The 16,530-nt window shown below is 37.5% G+C and overlaps 1 protein-coding gene across 5 annotated transcripts in view; it reads right to left on the reverse strand.

The window, feature by feature from the left end:
• LOC132008405 (leucine-rich repeat-containing protein 4C) overlaps positions 1 to 16,530 on the reverse strand; it is a 1,212,627-nt gene that overhangs the window by 322,539 nt on the left and 873,558 nt on the right. The window lies entirely within an intron of this gene.

Below are 16,530 nucleotides of genomic sequence, written 5' to 3' on the forward strand. Positions count from 1 at the left end.
TTGGAAAAGAGGCATATTCCCACAAGAGACACCAGGATTGTTGGCTACAGAAAGGTGTGAATGAATGAGGGAGTGAGCGAGCAAGTGAGTGTTAACACAGGGTACAAGTGCAGTACCAGGACTTTACAATGCTATGCAGATCCTAGGAAGGCAACTGACAAGGGCTCACTATAGACAATGAGCTCAATTTAAATTGGTAGAGAAAAGAGAAAGTGGCCTTCTCAATGGGGAGGTGAAAGAAAATTTCAGGAAGTTGATGTTTCCGTAGTGTCATCAAAGCTCCGTAGAACTATCATTACCAACTCAGGGCTAGGAATAAGTCACAGTAAAGGAAAAGTTTGTTGAACTCTTATCACCTCTTTCAAGAATAGTCTTACAATATTTTCCAACATATGTGTTAGGAAAGCCCAGATCTTCAAAATGCTCAAGGAACAAAGGGTTAGTTGATCAAATGCATTAGAACCGCTTCATTCTTTATTGTCCTTTCAAGACTCCTATCCAATTCAGTCCAAGTGATGGTTATTTTGCATCTTATTCCTTACTTCCCGTCTCTTTCCCTTCCAAAACAAATTTTGTTCATTTCACTTTACATCACAACGCTTTCAAGTCATGGGCCTGAATGTGTCATGTTTAATTTGCCAAATGAATATATGATCATTTACATTTTCATAAACCGTGCTTTTGTTTGATGAGGCATGCATGTTTGACTTGATTCATATGAGCTTCAATCTTCTATCAGGGAAAAGATGCGGCCACACGGTCATTACCGCTGAGAGGAAGCTGTGTGTCTTTCGGAGAGGACCTGCCAGATTCCTAGAACTTCCTGACCTCTGCTTTGTCCTCTGCTGTGCACTCTGACACAGCTGTGGCAAAGCTGACTTGGGGAGCGGAAAATAGAAGTGGGATATTTGTAGATGAGACGCAAAGTCTCTGAGTAGGTTGAAAAGCCTTTTTTTTTTTTTCTTCCCTTCTGTTTTAAAACCTCTTTCTTGTCCCCATTCTGTTTTGCTTCACTTCTGTGATTGATTTCTTCTTTTGAGTCATCGTGACTATTCTGAACTAGACTGAACTGGCTTGTCAACTATTTAGGGAGTGTGCAGGGATAAAGATTTTTCATATGCATCTTTATTTCATGATATTAGCACAATGCTATTAACAAGTGGAAGCTCATAGCATAGCTATGTAAAACTCACCGTAGAGCGTAGCAACTACGTATGATGGGAGGGTCAGCAGGGGGAAGGAGGAGTTTTTCAGACACCAGAAACCTACGTATATTGGCTTGCACACTGACCCCATGGAGGCATGAGGTCTTACTAGGTAGGGCTCCATTTGTGTCAAGAATCAAGAGAGCTGAATATTTTCAAACATGCTCTGAAATAGGCATTAACAGATTATTAGGGGAGAGCATATATAAATAGACAATAGTATAATAAGAAAATTATTATCTTCAAAACTCTTGCAGGACCCCAAATGATATGGCAACATATCACTTCTTGGTACAGTATGCCCTGTGGAAAACACAGAGGTAACAGAAAACCCAGGTCAAGGAATGCTATATTGCATTGATACTTCTTTCTCAGGATGTCAGGCCTGAAATCATTGTGAGCTCTTTTTTTTTTTTTTTTAAATATTTTTATTTATTTGAGAGAGAGAGAACAGCCAAACGAGGGAGGGGACCAAGGGAGAGAATCTCAAGCAGACTCCCCCGTGGGAGGGCTTGATCTTGGGACTCTTAGATTATGACATGAGCCAAAAATCAAGAGTTGGAAGCTTCACCGACTGAGCCGCCCAGGAACCCCTCATTGTGATTTCAGATTTCCCTGCGGCTAGATAAGAAAAGGGTGTGCACATTCAGCTAAGACAGCATTTGAGTGAACCATTGGCAGAACACGAAAGCCCTGGCAGAACCCGATGGACTAGAACTCAGGTTGAAGGGGCATTGTATGTAGGAGGAGATCACTTTCCTTCTGCATCTTAAAGCCACCTTATCTGCTAAATTCTCCGCTAGTTGGTTAAATCTGTTGGGAACTGTGTTACTCAGAGGACTCACACACTTGCAAACATATTTAGAGAGAGAGAGAGAGAAGGAGAGAGAGAGGGAAAGAGAGGGAGAATAAGAAGGGTGGGAGAGATTTGTTTTAAGGAATTGGCTCACACGGTTGTGGAGGCTAGCAAGTCTATAATCCGCCCGGGAGGACAGCAGGCAGAAAATTCCTGCCGGAGATGATGTTATGTTCTTGAGTCTGAAGGCAGTCTGGAGGCAGAATCCCTTCCTCTGTGGGGGAATCTCAGAATTTTCTCTTATGGCCTTCAACTGATTGGATGAAGACAACTCACATTATGGAGGAAAATCTGCTTTATTCCAAAATCTACTGACTTAAATGTTAATCTCATTAAAAAAAAAAAAAAAAAATCTGCACAGCAGTCTCTAGACTGGTGTCTGACCAAACACTTGAGGGCAGTAGCACAGAGAGTTGACACACAGATTTTTAACTATTACAGCAACCAGAGGTGGTGGTGGTCGGGGGGTGGGGTGGGGGTATGTGTATGTGTTTGGGTCTATTTGCATTTTATGAATGCTATAGGTCTGTATGGGCTCACCTGCCTGCCTGTCTAATTGTTTGAAACAGATGGTCATTTAATCCCAACTTCACAAGTGAAATTAAGTATTGGGGAAAAAAAGGAAGCTATTGGGGTGCTGGGGTGTCTTAGTGGGTTAAGTCTCTACCTTCAGCTCATTTCACAATCTCCAGGTCCTGGGATGGAGCCCCTTATCTCACTGTCTGCTCAGTAGGGAGCCTGCTTCCCCCTCTCTCTCTGCCTGCCTCTCTGCCTATTTGTGGTCTCTCTCTCTGTCAAATAAATAAATAAAGTATTTAAAAAAAAATCTTAGAAAAAAAGGAAGCTGCTAAAAACACAGGAGAAATATTTTCAGATCCAATCCCAATTCAGCTTGTCACAAACATCATTTTATAAATATCTATAGTTTATTTTGGCCTGTGTTCAAAAGCTACAGATTAATTAAGAGAGACATAATTAAAAAATTAAAAACAAATATGAAATGAATGGGTTCAAATGTTTCCTCTATGTGGTACATTCTTACTTGCAAGTGAGAATGAAAATACAGTGTTAGTACTTTGGCCCCACAAAGCTATGAAACAGAAGAATGTAGGCACTTTTTGCTTTGGGAGGAAAGGAAGACCATAAATATTACAATGCATTTAAACTCTTCTCATCTTACACAAACATCCCATGAAATGTCTTCTTATTTATCCTGTCCCAGGATAAATAACTTAATTAATATATATTAAATGAGTCAGCAAGCCTACACCACCACTGAACACACTGTACAAAACATGGGGTGATGCTTTATGCTGTCCTTTCAAATTCCAGCAATGATTTTTTTTGGTACAGGATCTAAGGGCACAGCAGTCTAATCTACCCAAGTTGAAAACTACCAGCCCAGTTAGCTCACACATTATTTTCATTTTTTTCCTCATTTGTTCTGTTACTTATCAGGGATTCATTTAGAGAAGGAGGGATTTGGACTGGATGTCACTGAAGGTCCATTTCAATTTTGATCCTAGAATTCTTAATCTTTCTAAATAATAACTTTTTAAGTGGAGAAGAAGAATGCTATAGACTTTCTGCTTGAAGATGGGACTGTCAAGTGTGGGAAGAGATAGATGTTAAGAAGAGAGAAAAAAAGATCAGACTACTTAACTCAGAACAGACTGCTTATATTTTCATTCAGTAGTTACTTCCTCCAGGCAAGACACTTATTAGGGGCAGGATGATCCGGCTTGGATAGCATAACCTGTTCCTTCTCAGTAGCATTCTTTCCTTTGCAGGAATGTCTCAATGGGCTCACTACCTTTCCTGCCTTTGTCTTCAGAATAATACAGTTGTTCTCCTTGGTGTCCTCTCTTACATTATTTCCCTCTTAAGACAGGCTTCCAATAGTGTATTTCCTTACTTGGAAAAAAAAAATATATATATATACACACACACATATAATCAATTCACTTTCTTCCTCACTTGCTTCTTTATTGATTGCCATTTGGTTTTTTGTTTTGTTTTGTTTTAGCATCCATGTGGTTTTGAAAGTTCATAAAGGAATCTAGCCTTGTGAAGTCCTTAGTGGCCACTTTTATACCATAAGTGCCTGAGGCAGGGCAGTGGGGGGAAGGGGGTAAGCAGTTTGAAAAACTATTTGGACCCATGGATTTGGGTCTTGTTTTGCCACTGATTATGAGACTGACAACAAATTATTTTGTCTCACTGGTTTTCCCATTCCTTATTTAAAATACAGGAGTGTGGGGGCACCTCGTGGCTCTGTTGGTTGAATGACTGTCTTCGGCTCACGTCATGATCCAGGAGTCCTGAGATTGAGTTCCGCAATGGGCCCCCTGCTCAGTGGGAAGCCTGCTTCTCCTTCTGACCCTCTCCCATCTCTTGTTCTCTCTCTCTCTCATTCTCTCTCTCTCTCTCTCTCTCTCTCAAATAAATAAACAAAATCTTTAACAAAATAAGAAACAAAAAAATTAAAAAAAATAGCAGTGTGGAGTTCTCTGAGCTCTCAATTTTTTTCGTTCTAAAATTTGTAACTTTTTTTTTTTACTCCTTAGCCTAATTAAAAATAGAAATAAAAAACAACCCAGGGGCACCTGGGTGGCTCAGTGGGTTGAGCCTCTGCCTTCAGCTCAGGTCATGGTCTCAGGGTCCTGGGATCAAGCCCCGCATCAGACTCTCTGCTTGGCGGGGAGCGTGCTTCCCCTCTCTCTCTGCCTGACTCTCTGCCTACTTGTGATCTCTGTCTGTCAAATAAATAAATAAAATCTTAAAAAAAAAAAAAAAACACAACCCAAAGTAAATATTAATCTGGACTAAAGGAGTATATTTCCTGAGAATGAATTTTTTAAGTCTTCCATTTAGGTGAGCAAAATCCAGGGGTTAGTCTGTGGATTCTGGAAATGTTTGCCCTGCCAAAGGCATCCAAGAGAGCCCAGGACATGCAGTCTATGCTGTGGGCCCCCAGGCTGCTGCTCCTCTCTGTGATTGAGCTTATAGGGTGGAGACCCAGTTTTTTGGGGTGAAGTATGAACAAGATTAGAGAAAGTACAAGTACAGAATGTTTATTTCCCCATTCTGGTTAATGTAGTTAGTTTAATGTTTACTTTGGGACCCAAAGGGATCTGGTGGAAACATATTAAAAATATTAAAGGAAAAGACTATGGGGTAGGGGAGAGGCTTCCCTGAAGAAAGGACTAATTCACATCATTTACTGTAACTATTTCCTTCTTTTCACCGTCAGTGACAGTTACAGATGATTATGGTAGTCCCAGAGAGTGGCAGTATGATAGAGAAGAATGAGGCATGAGATAGAGAAGGCCGGGTAGACAGTCTGTATGTGTCATGGAAGAAGCTAATCATCTTTATCCATGGTAAAATGAGAGAAGTTGGGTCAGGTTAAATGGCCAGGTCAACACTACATTCATTCATTCAAACACATCGTCATGCTCAAATCACAGACTGTCCTCCATGAATTCCTTGAAGGATGTGTTCATATGTAACTGATGTTAACTTATCATTTTCTTTGTCAAGAAAGAAAACCTAAAGTTAGTTTTCTTGCATAACTGTTATGAAAAATAATTAGTGGGGAGATCGAAGTAAGAAATCACTGTATGGTTTTCTTCACTGGGAAGCACACAGGTTTGGGATATCGGAGACCTGTGCTCATGCCTGCTTCTTTCCTAATTGTGATCTTGGACAATCTTATTTTCTGCATCGGTATAACAAATGCAAAAAGTGACCTCTATTATTCCTTGCTTCTCCTAGAGTCTGAATATAAACAAATAGTTGGTCGGTTTAAATTGCTTTTCCTTGAAGAGAGTTAATCCTATATCTAAAAAGCAATTAATTCGAAAGCAAGGACAAGGATTAAAGCAAACTCAAGGACCATAAGGAAAACCACCCTTGGCAAAACAGAGATAGAAGGCTTTCTTTAAAATTGTTCATGTCTGAGGTTGTCTAATCTAGGGGGAAACCCCAAGGGACTTCCATCAAATAGACCTGAGTTTAAAAATCCCAGAACTGTCATGTATTAGCTATATAACATTGCACATTTTTTTTTTAAAAAACTACTGAGTCTGTTTGTCTCATCTATGAAATAAATGCTAGGATGAGATGAGATGGGGCTTTTAACATACCAAGGACAAAGGAGACACTCAGTAGACGTTAATGGCAGGCACACCCCTCTTAGCAGCACCTGAGAGTGATTTTGTTTTTTTTTTTTAGTCCCTGCCAGTGAGGATGGGAATAAAATCTCTTGCATATTCTCCTGCATCACACCTAAATGGTCTTGCCTCTTTCATTGGCATTCAACAGAATCCTTTGTGTACAACACAGAGCTCCTTCTATCTGTCATCACTATCTTATTTTCTGGCTGATGGCCATGAATATCAGCAAATATTTTGATGATTTTTCCAAAAAATAAGCAAACAAAACATTATTTTACTGTCTCAAGCACATACTGGATATTAAAATGTACTCTCATTAGAACCAGAGACTGTTGGGTGTCAGATGGCTGGGAGTCTTACTCTAAGCCTAGAAATGGCTCCTATTTGTACCTACAAAGACAATTAAAATAAATGTTCAAAAGAGTCTAGCTGGTAAACTCCTCTAAGTTTCGGTTGAATGCAAGTCATTAGATTTTCATAGGGATTAGTTTTTAAGTATCTCTTATAATACTGATTCTTTTAATACTCTCATTTTCAAGAAAATATCTCCTGTGATAAATGAAGCAGAAATGTTACATATTTTAATATGCTTGCTTATTTTTGTTGTGTTCCCTTAGTTTAGTTAGATTTTTGTTTATTTGTTTGGTCTGTGTTTTCTGCTTTATTTATTTTGAAAAGCTAAGGTATCAGATGAGCCTAAAATAGGAACAACATAAGAGGTTTTTAACATCAGTTGCTTAAAAGGGATAACTAAGTGGCTATCTCAGTGACTTGGCAAGCCCAATTTCTTCACCTGTCATTTGGTAATGATATTTACTACCTGGTAGGAATATAAAAGGAAATGAAATAATGTTCATGAAAGTACTTATAAATTAGAAAGTACCAAACAAATGAATGATTACTGCTAAAAGAGATAATGATACACACTCTGTCACTCATACCATCTAACTCTTGGTTCATTAGAGAAGTCAATTTCACTTGTTAGGTCCATTATCATCATATTGAATTTTAAACTCACAAATGGCCTACTGTGTCCAGGAAGTCCATTTTTTCTAACCAATGAAGTACATCCAGGAGTCCTCACATGAATTAATGACAGAATAAGAACACCAGCTACCCAGGCAGATTGGCCAAAATCTTGGGCCAATAGTAGAGCCAAAACAAGAGATTATCACTTTAGTACTTCTAGACTAATTCTTTATTACAGTAGTATGCAAATTTAATTCTTTAAAACAAATTCTGAGTTTTCAAACAGAGTTTGAAAAGTTGAATGAGACTGTTTACTCTACCCTAACAATCAGAAACAAATAAACAAACAAAAAAACAATAAGCAAGGTGCCTGGGTGGCTCTTGATTTAAGCTCAGGTACAGATCTCAGGGTTGTGAGATTGGGTCCTGGGTTGGGCTCTGTGCTGGACTTGGAGCCTGCTTAAGGGTCTCTCTCTCCTTCTCCCTCCGCCCTTCTCCCCCATGCTCTCTCTCTCTCTCCCTCTCTCTCAAAAAAAAAAAGAGAAAGAGAGAGAGAAAATTATTTAAAAAAAATAAAGATAATTAAAAAATCAATTATAGCTTCTAAAATTTCATCAGGTAATCTGAGGGCACAAAGAGCCTAAATAAACTAAATTCTAGAAAGAGACAACCTCCTCCTAGGAGAGAAACACCCATATCTGATTTCATTCCTAGTAGAATGGCAAAAAGAAGAGTAAATGTACCATGAGAGTAAAGAAAAACAAGTCAAACTTTCTGTGAATTTTCACTGTCTCTGTGGGGTTGGCATGATGTTTTATAGCTCAGAGGGGCCCCAGTCACAGAGGAAGTTTCCATTCATCTTCACTTCTTTCCTTGGTTCTTGGCTGAGGACATGATCATAGCATACCCAAGGCTGAGCACAGGGGAATCCCTTCCAGTCATGCCAGACCTTCCTGTTTTCAAAGCAGTGATCTGCAGCTGGTTGAGGTCACAAGAGCTGAGAGAAAATCATGAGGAGCACTGGCATTACCTCATGCATGACAGCAACACACTGAAGCTGTGGGCAAACCTGGAGGGAGAACAGGTCTCTTGAGGTGATGGAAGTTATGGAGGGATGAAGAGGAAAAAGACTTCCTCAGATGCTGAAAAAAAATCTGGTAACTGTAGTAAAAAAGAGAGAGAGAGAGAGAGAGCGAGCATGCTCTTCCATGGTTTGGAAACATGGTAGGTGAGCCAAAAAACAAAGTAGAAAGCTTTGTCAATTCTTGCTGTGGAGAAGCAAGGTAATGGGACCCAAGATTTAGAAAACAAAATTGACAAAAGTAGCCACCATGAATTAAGCAAGCAATTGCAGATATGAAAAAAGCATACTTCAGGAACTCGAATACTCTAAATAAAAATGGATAAAGGCAAGGAAGATTGAAATCATTGCTGACTACAGGAAGAAAAAAATGGAAGAAAAAGGCAAAATCGTCTTAAAGGCTTAAAAGGAAACTAAAGGAAAGCTTATTATACCAAATGGGACACTGAGGAAAGAACCCCAAATAAATAAAAGCAAAGAAATAGGTAAAAATTATATTTAAATATAATTTAATATAGAAGATTGGCAGTGACTATCCAATAAGCATTTTGTGTGGTTCTTTGAAAAGGAAAAAAAAAAATACAACACTTAAAGAGAATATTTCAAACAATATCCCAAAAAAATCTCCAGATTTTTTAATATTTTAATCTCTTTTCACTTTTTTTAATATTTTTCACTTTTTTAAATATTTTAATCTCTTTTTTCACTATTGAAAAAAGAAAAGCAAATGGTCCTAAAATTTATAAAAAGGTGCTTAACTTAACCCATCAAAAATCATATGTAAATGAAAACAGTACTAAAATACTATGTGCCACAACCACCAATTTGACAAAAGTTAAGTGTGACAATATTCTTTACTGGAGAGGTTAGAAAGAAAGGAACATACATTCCCATGTATTTCTGATAGAAGTACAAAATGTAGCTGTCCAGTGTTTAAAAGTTTTTCAGTATCTAATAGATTACTTTTATCCTTTGATCCAATAGTATCACCTCTGGGAATCATTCCTGAGGATATGTCTCTAGAAATATATACTATATGCACAAGGTTAGTCACTGTCACAGTAACTATATTAGAAAAATATTTAAGACTACCCAAATGTCTAACAATATAGGACATAATAACAATGGAATATTATGGCATCCTAAAAAATAGACCCACACATAAGGAAACAAATCAAGGCAGTTTTCTGTACCCCATTTTGGAATGCTCTCCAAGAGAAAGAAGATAGGAAGAAGATAACAGTATCTAGCATTTTTTTTTTTTTATATATAACAGAGAAATGGAAATAAGGACATGGGAAGCAAGAAATACTACAGGAGACATCAATAAGAAACTAATCCTTATTAGTTACAGAATTTGGGACGGTGGAAACTGAAATGGAAGAAAAAAATAGAAGTATAAGAAAAACTTTACTGAGTGCTTTTTTGAACTACTTAAATGTTTTATACACCCAAAAAGGAAAATGAAATGCAAAAGGTGCAGAATTTAAACTTGGAAGCAAACTGAATAATTCATCCTAACTATATATTAAGCTTCTAATATAGCCATTGAAAAAAAGGAATTAGTCAAGAAATATAAACATAGATCTCTGTAGGACACACTCAGTGAGACCAAATGAAAACTCCAACAAAAAACAAACAACTTCAAATAACTTCACACACAAGGCTTATCATTATTACTGACTGTGCAATTGGAATTAATTTTTGAATCTCACAGAAGAAAACAAACAAGTAAATATTTAAATGTTATTGAAATGGGTTTTGGTGTCAGAGAAAAGACATACAAATTTGTTAGCATGTGTATTGGAAAAGCCTAAGAACAGTGGCATGCCAGAAGACCTGGAGTCTATATCCTGGCTAACTCCACAAGGAAATTAGAGGGTGAACCTGGGTCTTCTTTCTGTTTGGAAAGCAAAGAGGGCACAAAACCATCTGGGGGTGTATCAAGAAGACAAAGAAGCTGGCTTTCAGGGGCATTCAGGGGCCAAATTTGGCATAATGTGAATATAACAAAGAAAAATGATGATACTTGATCTTGAAACATGGCATAAATAAAAAAAAAATATGGTGAAACTTAAAAACAAACAGGGAGGAAGTACACATACATACACACACTGACCATGAGTGGAAATGATTGTTATACCAGTGCTTTTCTATGAAAATTAGTAATAAAACAGAAATAATTAAAATTTTCTTTCCCTTTTTAAGACTGCTTGTTTATCAAGTGTGGGCGGTGGCAAAGTTCCTCTTTAAAAGAATACCAGCTCATATGTGCAACGAACATGATAGAAAAACACCATTTTGAAGTCTCAGATGCATTGTTTTAGAAAGCCATGGATGCTGAAACCATTACTCTTACTAGTCTCATGGAGCCAAAGAATCAGGTTACTTGCTAATAGTAACAGAAAAAACAAAACCTCAAAGAAGGGATCTGACAACCAAACTTTTCAATGTTGTTAGACATAGAATCATTAATATTGAAACAATCTGACAATATATGCCTCATAACATAAAGCATGTCATAAATGAGAACTGAGAAATGAGGGAAGTGAGGAATTGTTGTGGATTAAAAAGACTAAAAGAATCCAACAAACATAGTGTATGAGTTTAAAAATGCAGTATAGGATTTTTTTTTTAGAGAAAAGAGGAAATTTAGGCATTAACATATGATATCTGTATTATTATTTTCATTTTCTTAGGTGTGATGGTATTGATGTGATACAAGAAAATGTTCTTATTTTTACTAGAAACTTGTTGATGCATTTAGGGGTAAACTATCAGGACTTGCTCAGTAACTTCTTTTCAACCTTTTAACTGGTGGAAAATATTAAATCGATTAGATAAAAAGATAAATGGAAAATAAAGTGCTAAAACCAATATGGCTAAATGTTAATTGTTAACTATAGTGTTGGGGATATAGTAATTATGACTTCTGTTTTAATATCTCAACATTCTTTCACTATTTGCATATTTCATAATAAAAGTTTTATTATGACTGCCTCTAAGGTAAAGAGCTCCTGAGAGAGAATATACATCTTCTTTAAGTGATGTTCAAATTAAAGGAGTTATTTGGTTAATTTGGTATTGGATAGTCTAACTAATAATGTATTCTTTTAATCTTTTTGGAATCAGAAACTGGACATTGTGCCCCACTGATAATCTCCTTTGCAAATAAGGGAAAAGCCAGTAAAAATAGGTATTTGGTGAGGTACCTCAGAAAGTCCCTTAATTTCTTCTTCCCTTGTTTTATGCCAGTTTGAGCATCAAATTGATGCTGAAGGTAGCTTTTTTTTTTTAAATTTTTAATTTTTTTATAAACATATATTTTTATCCCCAGGGGTACAGGTCTGTGAATCACCAGGTTTACACACTTCACAGCACTCACCAAAGCACATACCCTCCCCAATGTCCATAATCCCACCCCCTTCTCCAAAACCCCCTCCCCCCAGCAACCCTCAGTTTGTTTTGTGAGATTAAGAGTCACTTATGGTTTGTCTCCCTCCCAATCCCATCTTGTTTCATTTATTCTTCTCCTACCCACTTAAGCCCCCATGTTGCACATTGGTCTATGAGCTGGCATGCCAAGGATTGTGGAGTAGGAAGACAGAAAATGCCTGATTTATGTATGTGTGTGGATTTTCTCTAAGACTTATTTTAATGACAGAAAAATAAAAACCTTTGTGTTTAAGCCACTGTAATCTTGAGCCTTTTATTATTTTCAGTTTAACCTAATTCTAACAAATACAACATTTATAAAAATTTTTCTTGTCTTGATTCTGGTTATGGTTACATGAGGAAATTTTTCACGATGATCTGTTGTAGACTGATGATTGGTCCTCAGTTGCTATCCATGTCCTATTCCCTAAAACCTGAGTGCCACCTTATATGGGGGGGGGGAGACTTTGCAGATATGATTAGAGATTTGGGGGGGTGCACAATGATTATCATTTGTGGTATTCCTCTCCACTCTTTGCTATGAATAATGTATTATTTACATTTACATTTTACACTGAAGTTATCAAACTGCATACGGCCTAACAATACAAGCATTTTATCCATTTATTAAGTAAGTCAGTTTATGAACTGTGGAATATTACATCTCATAGGTGTACCTTATGTTTTTAAATCATTCCCTTCCTGACAATTTCTTCTAATTTTTTAAAATTTAAATTCAATTATCCAAACAGAGATTTTGAGATGGGGAGATGATCCTGAATTATCCAGGTGGGCTTTGACTGAAATCAGTGCATTCTTATAAAAGGGGCACAGAGAGTGATTGGAGAAGAGGAGAAGACAATATTACCACAGAGACAGAGATTGGAGGGATGTGGCCACAAGCCAAGGAATGCTGGCAGCTATCAGAAGCTGGAAGAAGCAAGGAATGATTCTCTCCAAGATTGCTCAGCCTGACCAACACTTCACTTTCAGCCCAGTGAAACTTATAATGGACTTCTGGCCAGCCTCCAGAACTGTGAGACAACAACTTTCTGTCATTTTATGTCATGAAGTCTGTGGTAATTTGTTACAATAGCCACAAGAAACTAATACTATCTCCATTTCCATACACAAAAACCAATTAGCCAGTTTCATGCTTTGCATTTGTTTCACATTTATAGCATCCCAACTGGATTGTGTTCTACAATCTGGTTATATTTCCAAATTGAGATCTAATTGAAGGCAAATTCTAAAGCAGAATTAAAGAGCTCTATGTTTCCTGGTGCATTCAACAATAGCAACAGCCCCAACTAACCTTTCCTGATAGCTTTTTTTGTGCTGGTGCTTGCTTTTCTCAACTAATAAGGCAACCCAATGAGGTAGACAATTTGTTAGTTTCCCATTAAAAGATTAAAAGTTTCCCATTAAAAGAAAACAGAGGTTTATACAGTTTATGAACTCATAGTGGTCATAGTAGTAGCAGAGCCCATCATAAGATGAGAACTGTCTGACTCCATAGTCCATGTTTTTAACCACTATGATTCACCATCTTTGAAGATGAAGAGCTGACTTTGCAGCTGAGTCTACCTTAGGACACCTGGTGCTTTCCAGTTACCAGGGAACTTTTCTAACTAGCTGACATAAAATAGACTTCTATTGCCACTTGGCCCTATTATCTGACACGCTTCTTGGTCACAAAAATTTTACTAGGGATTACAAAATGATCAGATCTCAGCAGATTGAAGACTTTATTAAACATTGATTGCTGTGTCTCCTGGTAGATGAGGACATCTTTGGTGTACCCTCAATTGCGACGTTACCTAGGGTTTAACACCTGAAGAATTAGGGGGCAAAGGAACTCCAAAATGCATGCAAAATGCAAGTTTATTATCTAGTAGGGAGTTCTGAGACAATTCTCAAATGGTAAAACAAATGGTAAAACCTACCTGCTTAAATGAGAGAAAAGGATCATCATTAGGAAAGAAAAACTAGCAATAAAACTCATTAAAAAAAAACAACAACAACTTCAGGGGCGCCTGGGTGGCTCAGTGGGTTAGGGCCTCTGCCTTCGACTCAGGTCATGATCCCAAGACTCTGGGATCGAGCCCCGCATCGGGCTCTTTGCTCGGCAGGGAGCCTGCTTCCTCCCCTCTCTCTGCCTGCCTCTCTGCCTACTTGTAATCTCTGTCTGTCAAATAAAATAAAATCTTTAAAAAAAAAAAACTTCAAAGAACCATATGTCTAAATAACCACCTTTATGTTAATAAAACTGAAATGTACAGTTTTTAAACTTTATTTTCAAATTTGTATCAAGCCCTACATGCAAGAACTGCTTATCATAAGAAAAAAATTCGTCTTGATTATGGGACAGTTTAGATTTTAATAGTACTCATTTACTTATCAGCTTATATGATACTTGCCATTTTTGTTAGTGCTTTTATTTTGCTAGGCATCCCCCAAATTATGCAATCTCAAACTCACAACATTGTCTCCCATCCAAGTACTAACCAGGCGCGACCCTGCTTAGCTTCCGAGATCAGACGAGATCAGGCGCGTTCAGGGTGGTATGGCCGTAGACTCAAACTCACAACATTGTAAGGTATATATATTATTAACACTCATGGGATGGGTGAGGAAAGTAAAATTTGAGATTTTTAAGTAGCTGTACATAAACACTTTGCAAATAACTGTTAAATTGACTCTTCAATTGAAGCCTTTTAGAGTTCAAAAGCTAAACAGAAATTTAGCTGCATTGCACTACCAGGGTGCTGTAAGAAAGTCCCAGAGGTGAAAAAATATTAACTAGAAAAGGACAAACAGAATTTGCACGTATGTAAGCACTTGGCAGATGTAATTCCAATGCTCCTGGCTTAATCTGAGTAACTTAAAATCACAGGGGGGAAAAAAGAAAAAAACAACATGAAAATATCTGCAATGACCTTCCTGGCATCTTGTCCTTGTAACTCTGTAACTTTTATAGCAGAATGCACCGAATCTCTGGGTGTTTGATCCTTACTCAGATCATAAGACCACATGTTCTCAGGGGGCAAATACAAGAGTCTTTTGTCAGCAATTTATTTATAAAATAACAGTGAATCAACCTTGCTACCAGCTTTCCTTAGACTATGGGATTCTAGTTCTCCGTGAATGGGTTCTTTCTTGTTCAATGATTAGGACCCTGTCTAGTATTTCATTTCTCTCAGGGTTGAACTTGTTACCCTTGGCCTTCTTCTGACTTTCAGTAACTGAGTCTTTTCTTTCTACTGCTGGCTCTCCCCAGTGTTGCCTGCCTGTCTGGATTTCTCAATGACTGAATCCTAAATGGATTCCTCTGGGTTACGGCTTCTGTTCTTTGGATTCATTTTGAACTTTCTGCTTCCAGGCTTTCTCTCTGTCTTGAATCTTTAATTGGAACTTTTCATCTACCTCCATCTTTTCACCTATCCATGTGCTCATCCATGACTCCTACTTTTTCGATGGCTAACGTAAATCCCATTTTCAGATTTCTCTGGTTTGAATGGTCTTATGGTTGTCCAGTTGTATTGTGAAGAATTTTTCTCCATTTTCATTTTTATTTTTTGAAAGAGTATGATGGAGTGTGACATCATTTTTAATGTTCTTATGGCTTGCAAAGGATTCTCCTTTATTATTTAAAAAAAAAAGAGTACGATGTAATAGAAGATATCATCAAAAGTTTGGGCCTCAGATAGACCTGGGTTAGATTCATGGCTCTGACATTTATCCAGCATGTAACTGGGAATGCCACCTGGAAATGTTCCCTTTTTCCTCTGTTTGGTTTATATACCCCTCTACAGCTACCAGGTCCTATCTATTTTTTCCCTTAATTTCTGTCAAATTCAATTCCTTTGATCCACCCTATTGTATTACTTTGTCTCAGGCCCTTATAATTTTCCATTGTCAGGTACAGACTTCTCATGGGCCTTCCTGTCTTGCGTTTTGCTTCTATTAAAGTTCATTCCCTTCACTGCTACCATAATCTCCTATGTCTTTACAAACCACTCTTTGCCTAGAATGCCCTTCCCTCTTCTTCTTACACTAACTCCTAATTGTTTTTCAAAACTCAATTTAGATATTACCATTTTGGGGAATCCTTAGGTGACCCCTCCACTATTCTCTTTGTCTTCACACACACACACACACACACACACACACACACAACACTTTTGGTTGGGTGGGCCTCATATAATCTCACATGCCCCTGCAAAATACTTTAAATTAGCTACGTTGGGATGTTATTATTTATATATGAGTTAATCCTTGAGGGCAGAAACTTAGATTTATTTCAGTGTCTGTAGTTCCTCATATAGTAACTGGGACTTATTAAGTTCCCAGAAATATTTGTTGTACAGAGAAGCCATCACTGCTACTCTCAGAAGCAACTGAGAAGTCGGGATAAATGAAACTCCACTTTATCCCTCAGAAACATGAGCTTTTTTCTATAATTTTCTTTCTCACCTCCAGCTATGAGGCTCATAGGTCAGCTTCCACTTACTGTTTATATTTGAAGACATATGTTAAACAGGAAGTGGCATGATTTTACTTAGATTTTATGGTTTCCTCTCTAAGTAGTGAGTGAACTGGTAATCCATTCATCTGTTTATTCATTTAATACCCATTTATTAAGCAGTAACTGTGTGTTTAGATCTCTATTAAGGAGCCACAGGTACCCCCCCCAAAAAAAAGAAAAGCAAAAAAAGAAGAAATATAACCTTCAAGCGCATAGTGTAATAGAAATATATAGTTGTAAATACCTACTCTACCTTTTGAATTGCTTTATGGAAAAGG

This window comes from Mustela nigripes, unplaced genomic scaffold (assembly GCF_022355385.1).
Source record: "Mustela nigripes isolate SB6536 unplaced genomic scaffold, MUSNIG.SB6536 HiC_scaffold_148, whole genome shotgun sequence".
Classification (NCBI taxonomy): domain Eukaryota; kingdom Metazoa; phylum Chordata; class Mammalia; order Carnivora; family Mustelidae; genus Mustela; species Mustela nigripes.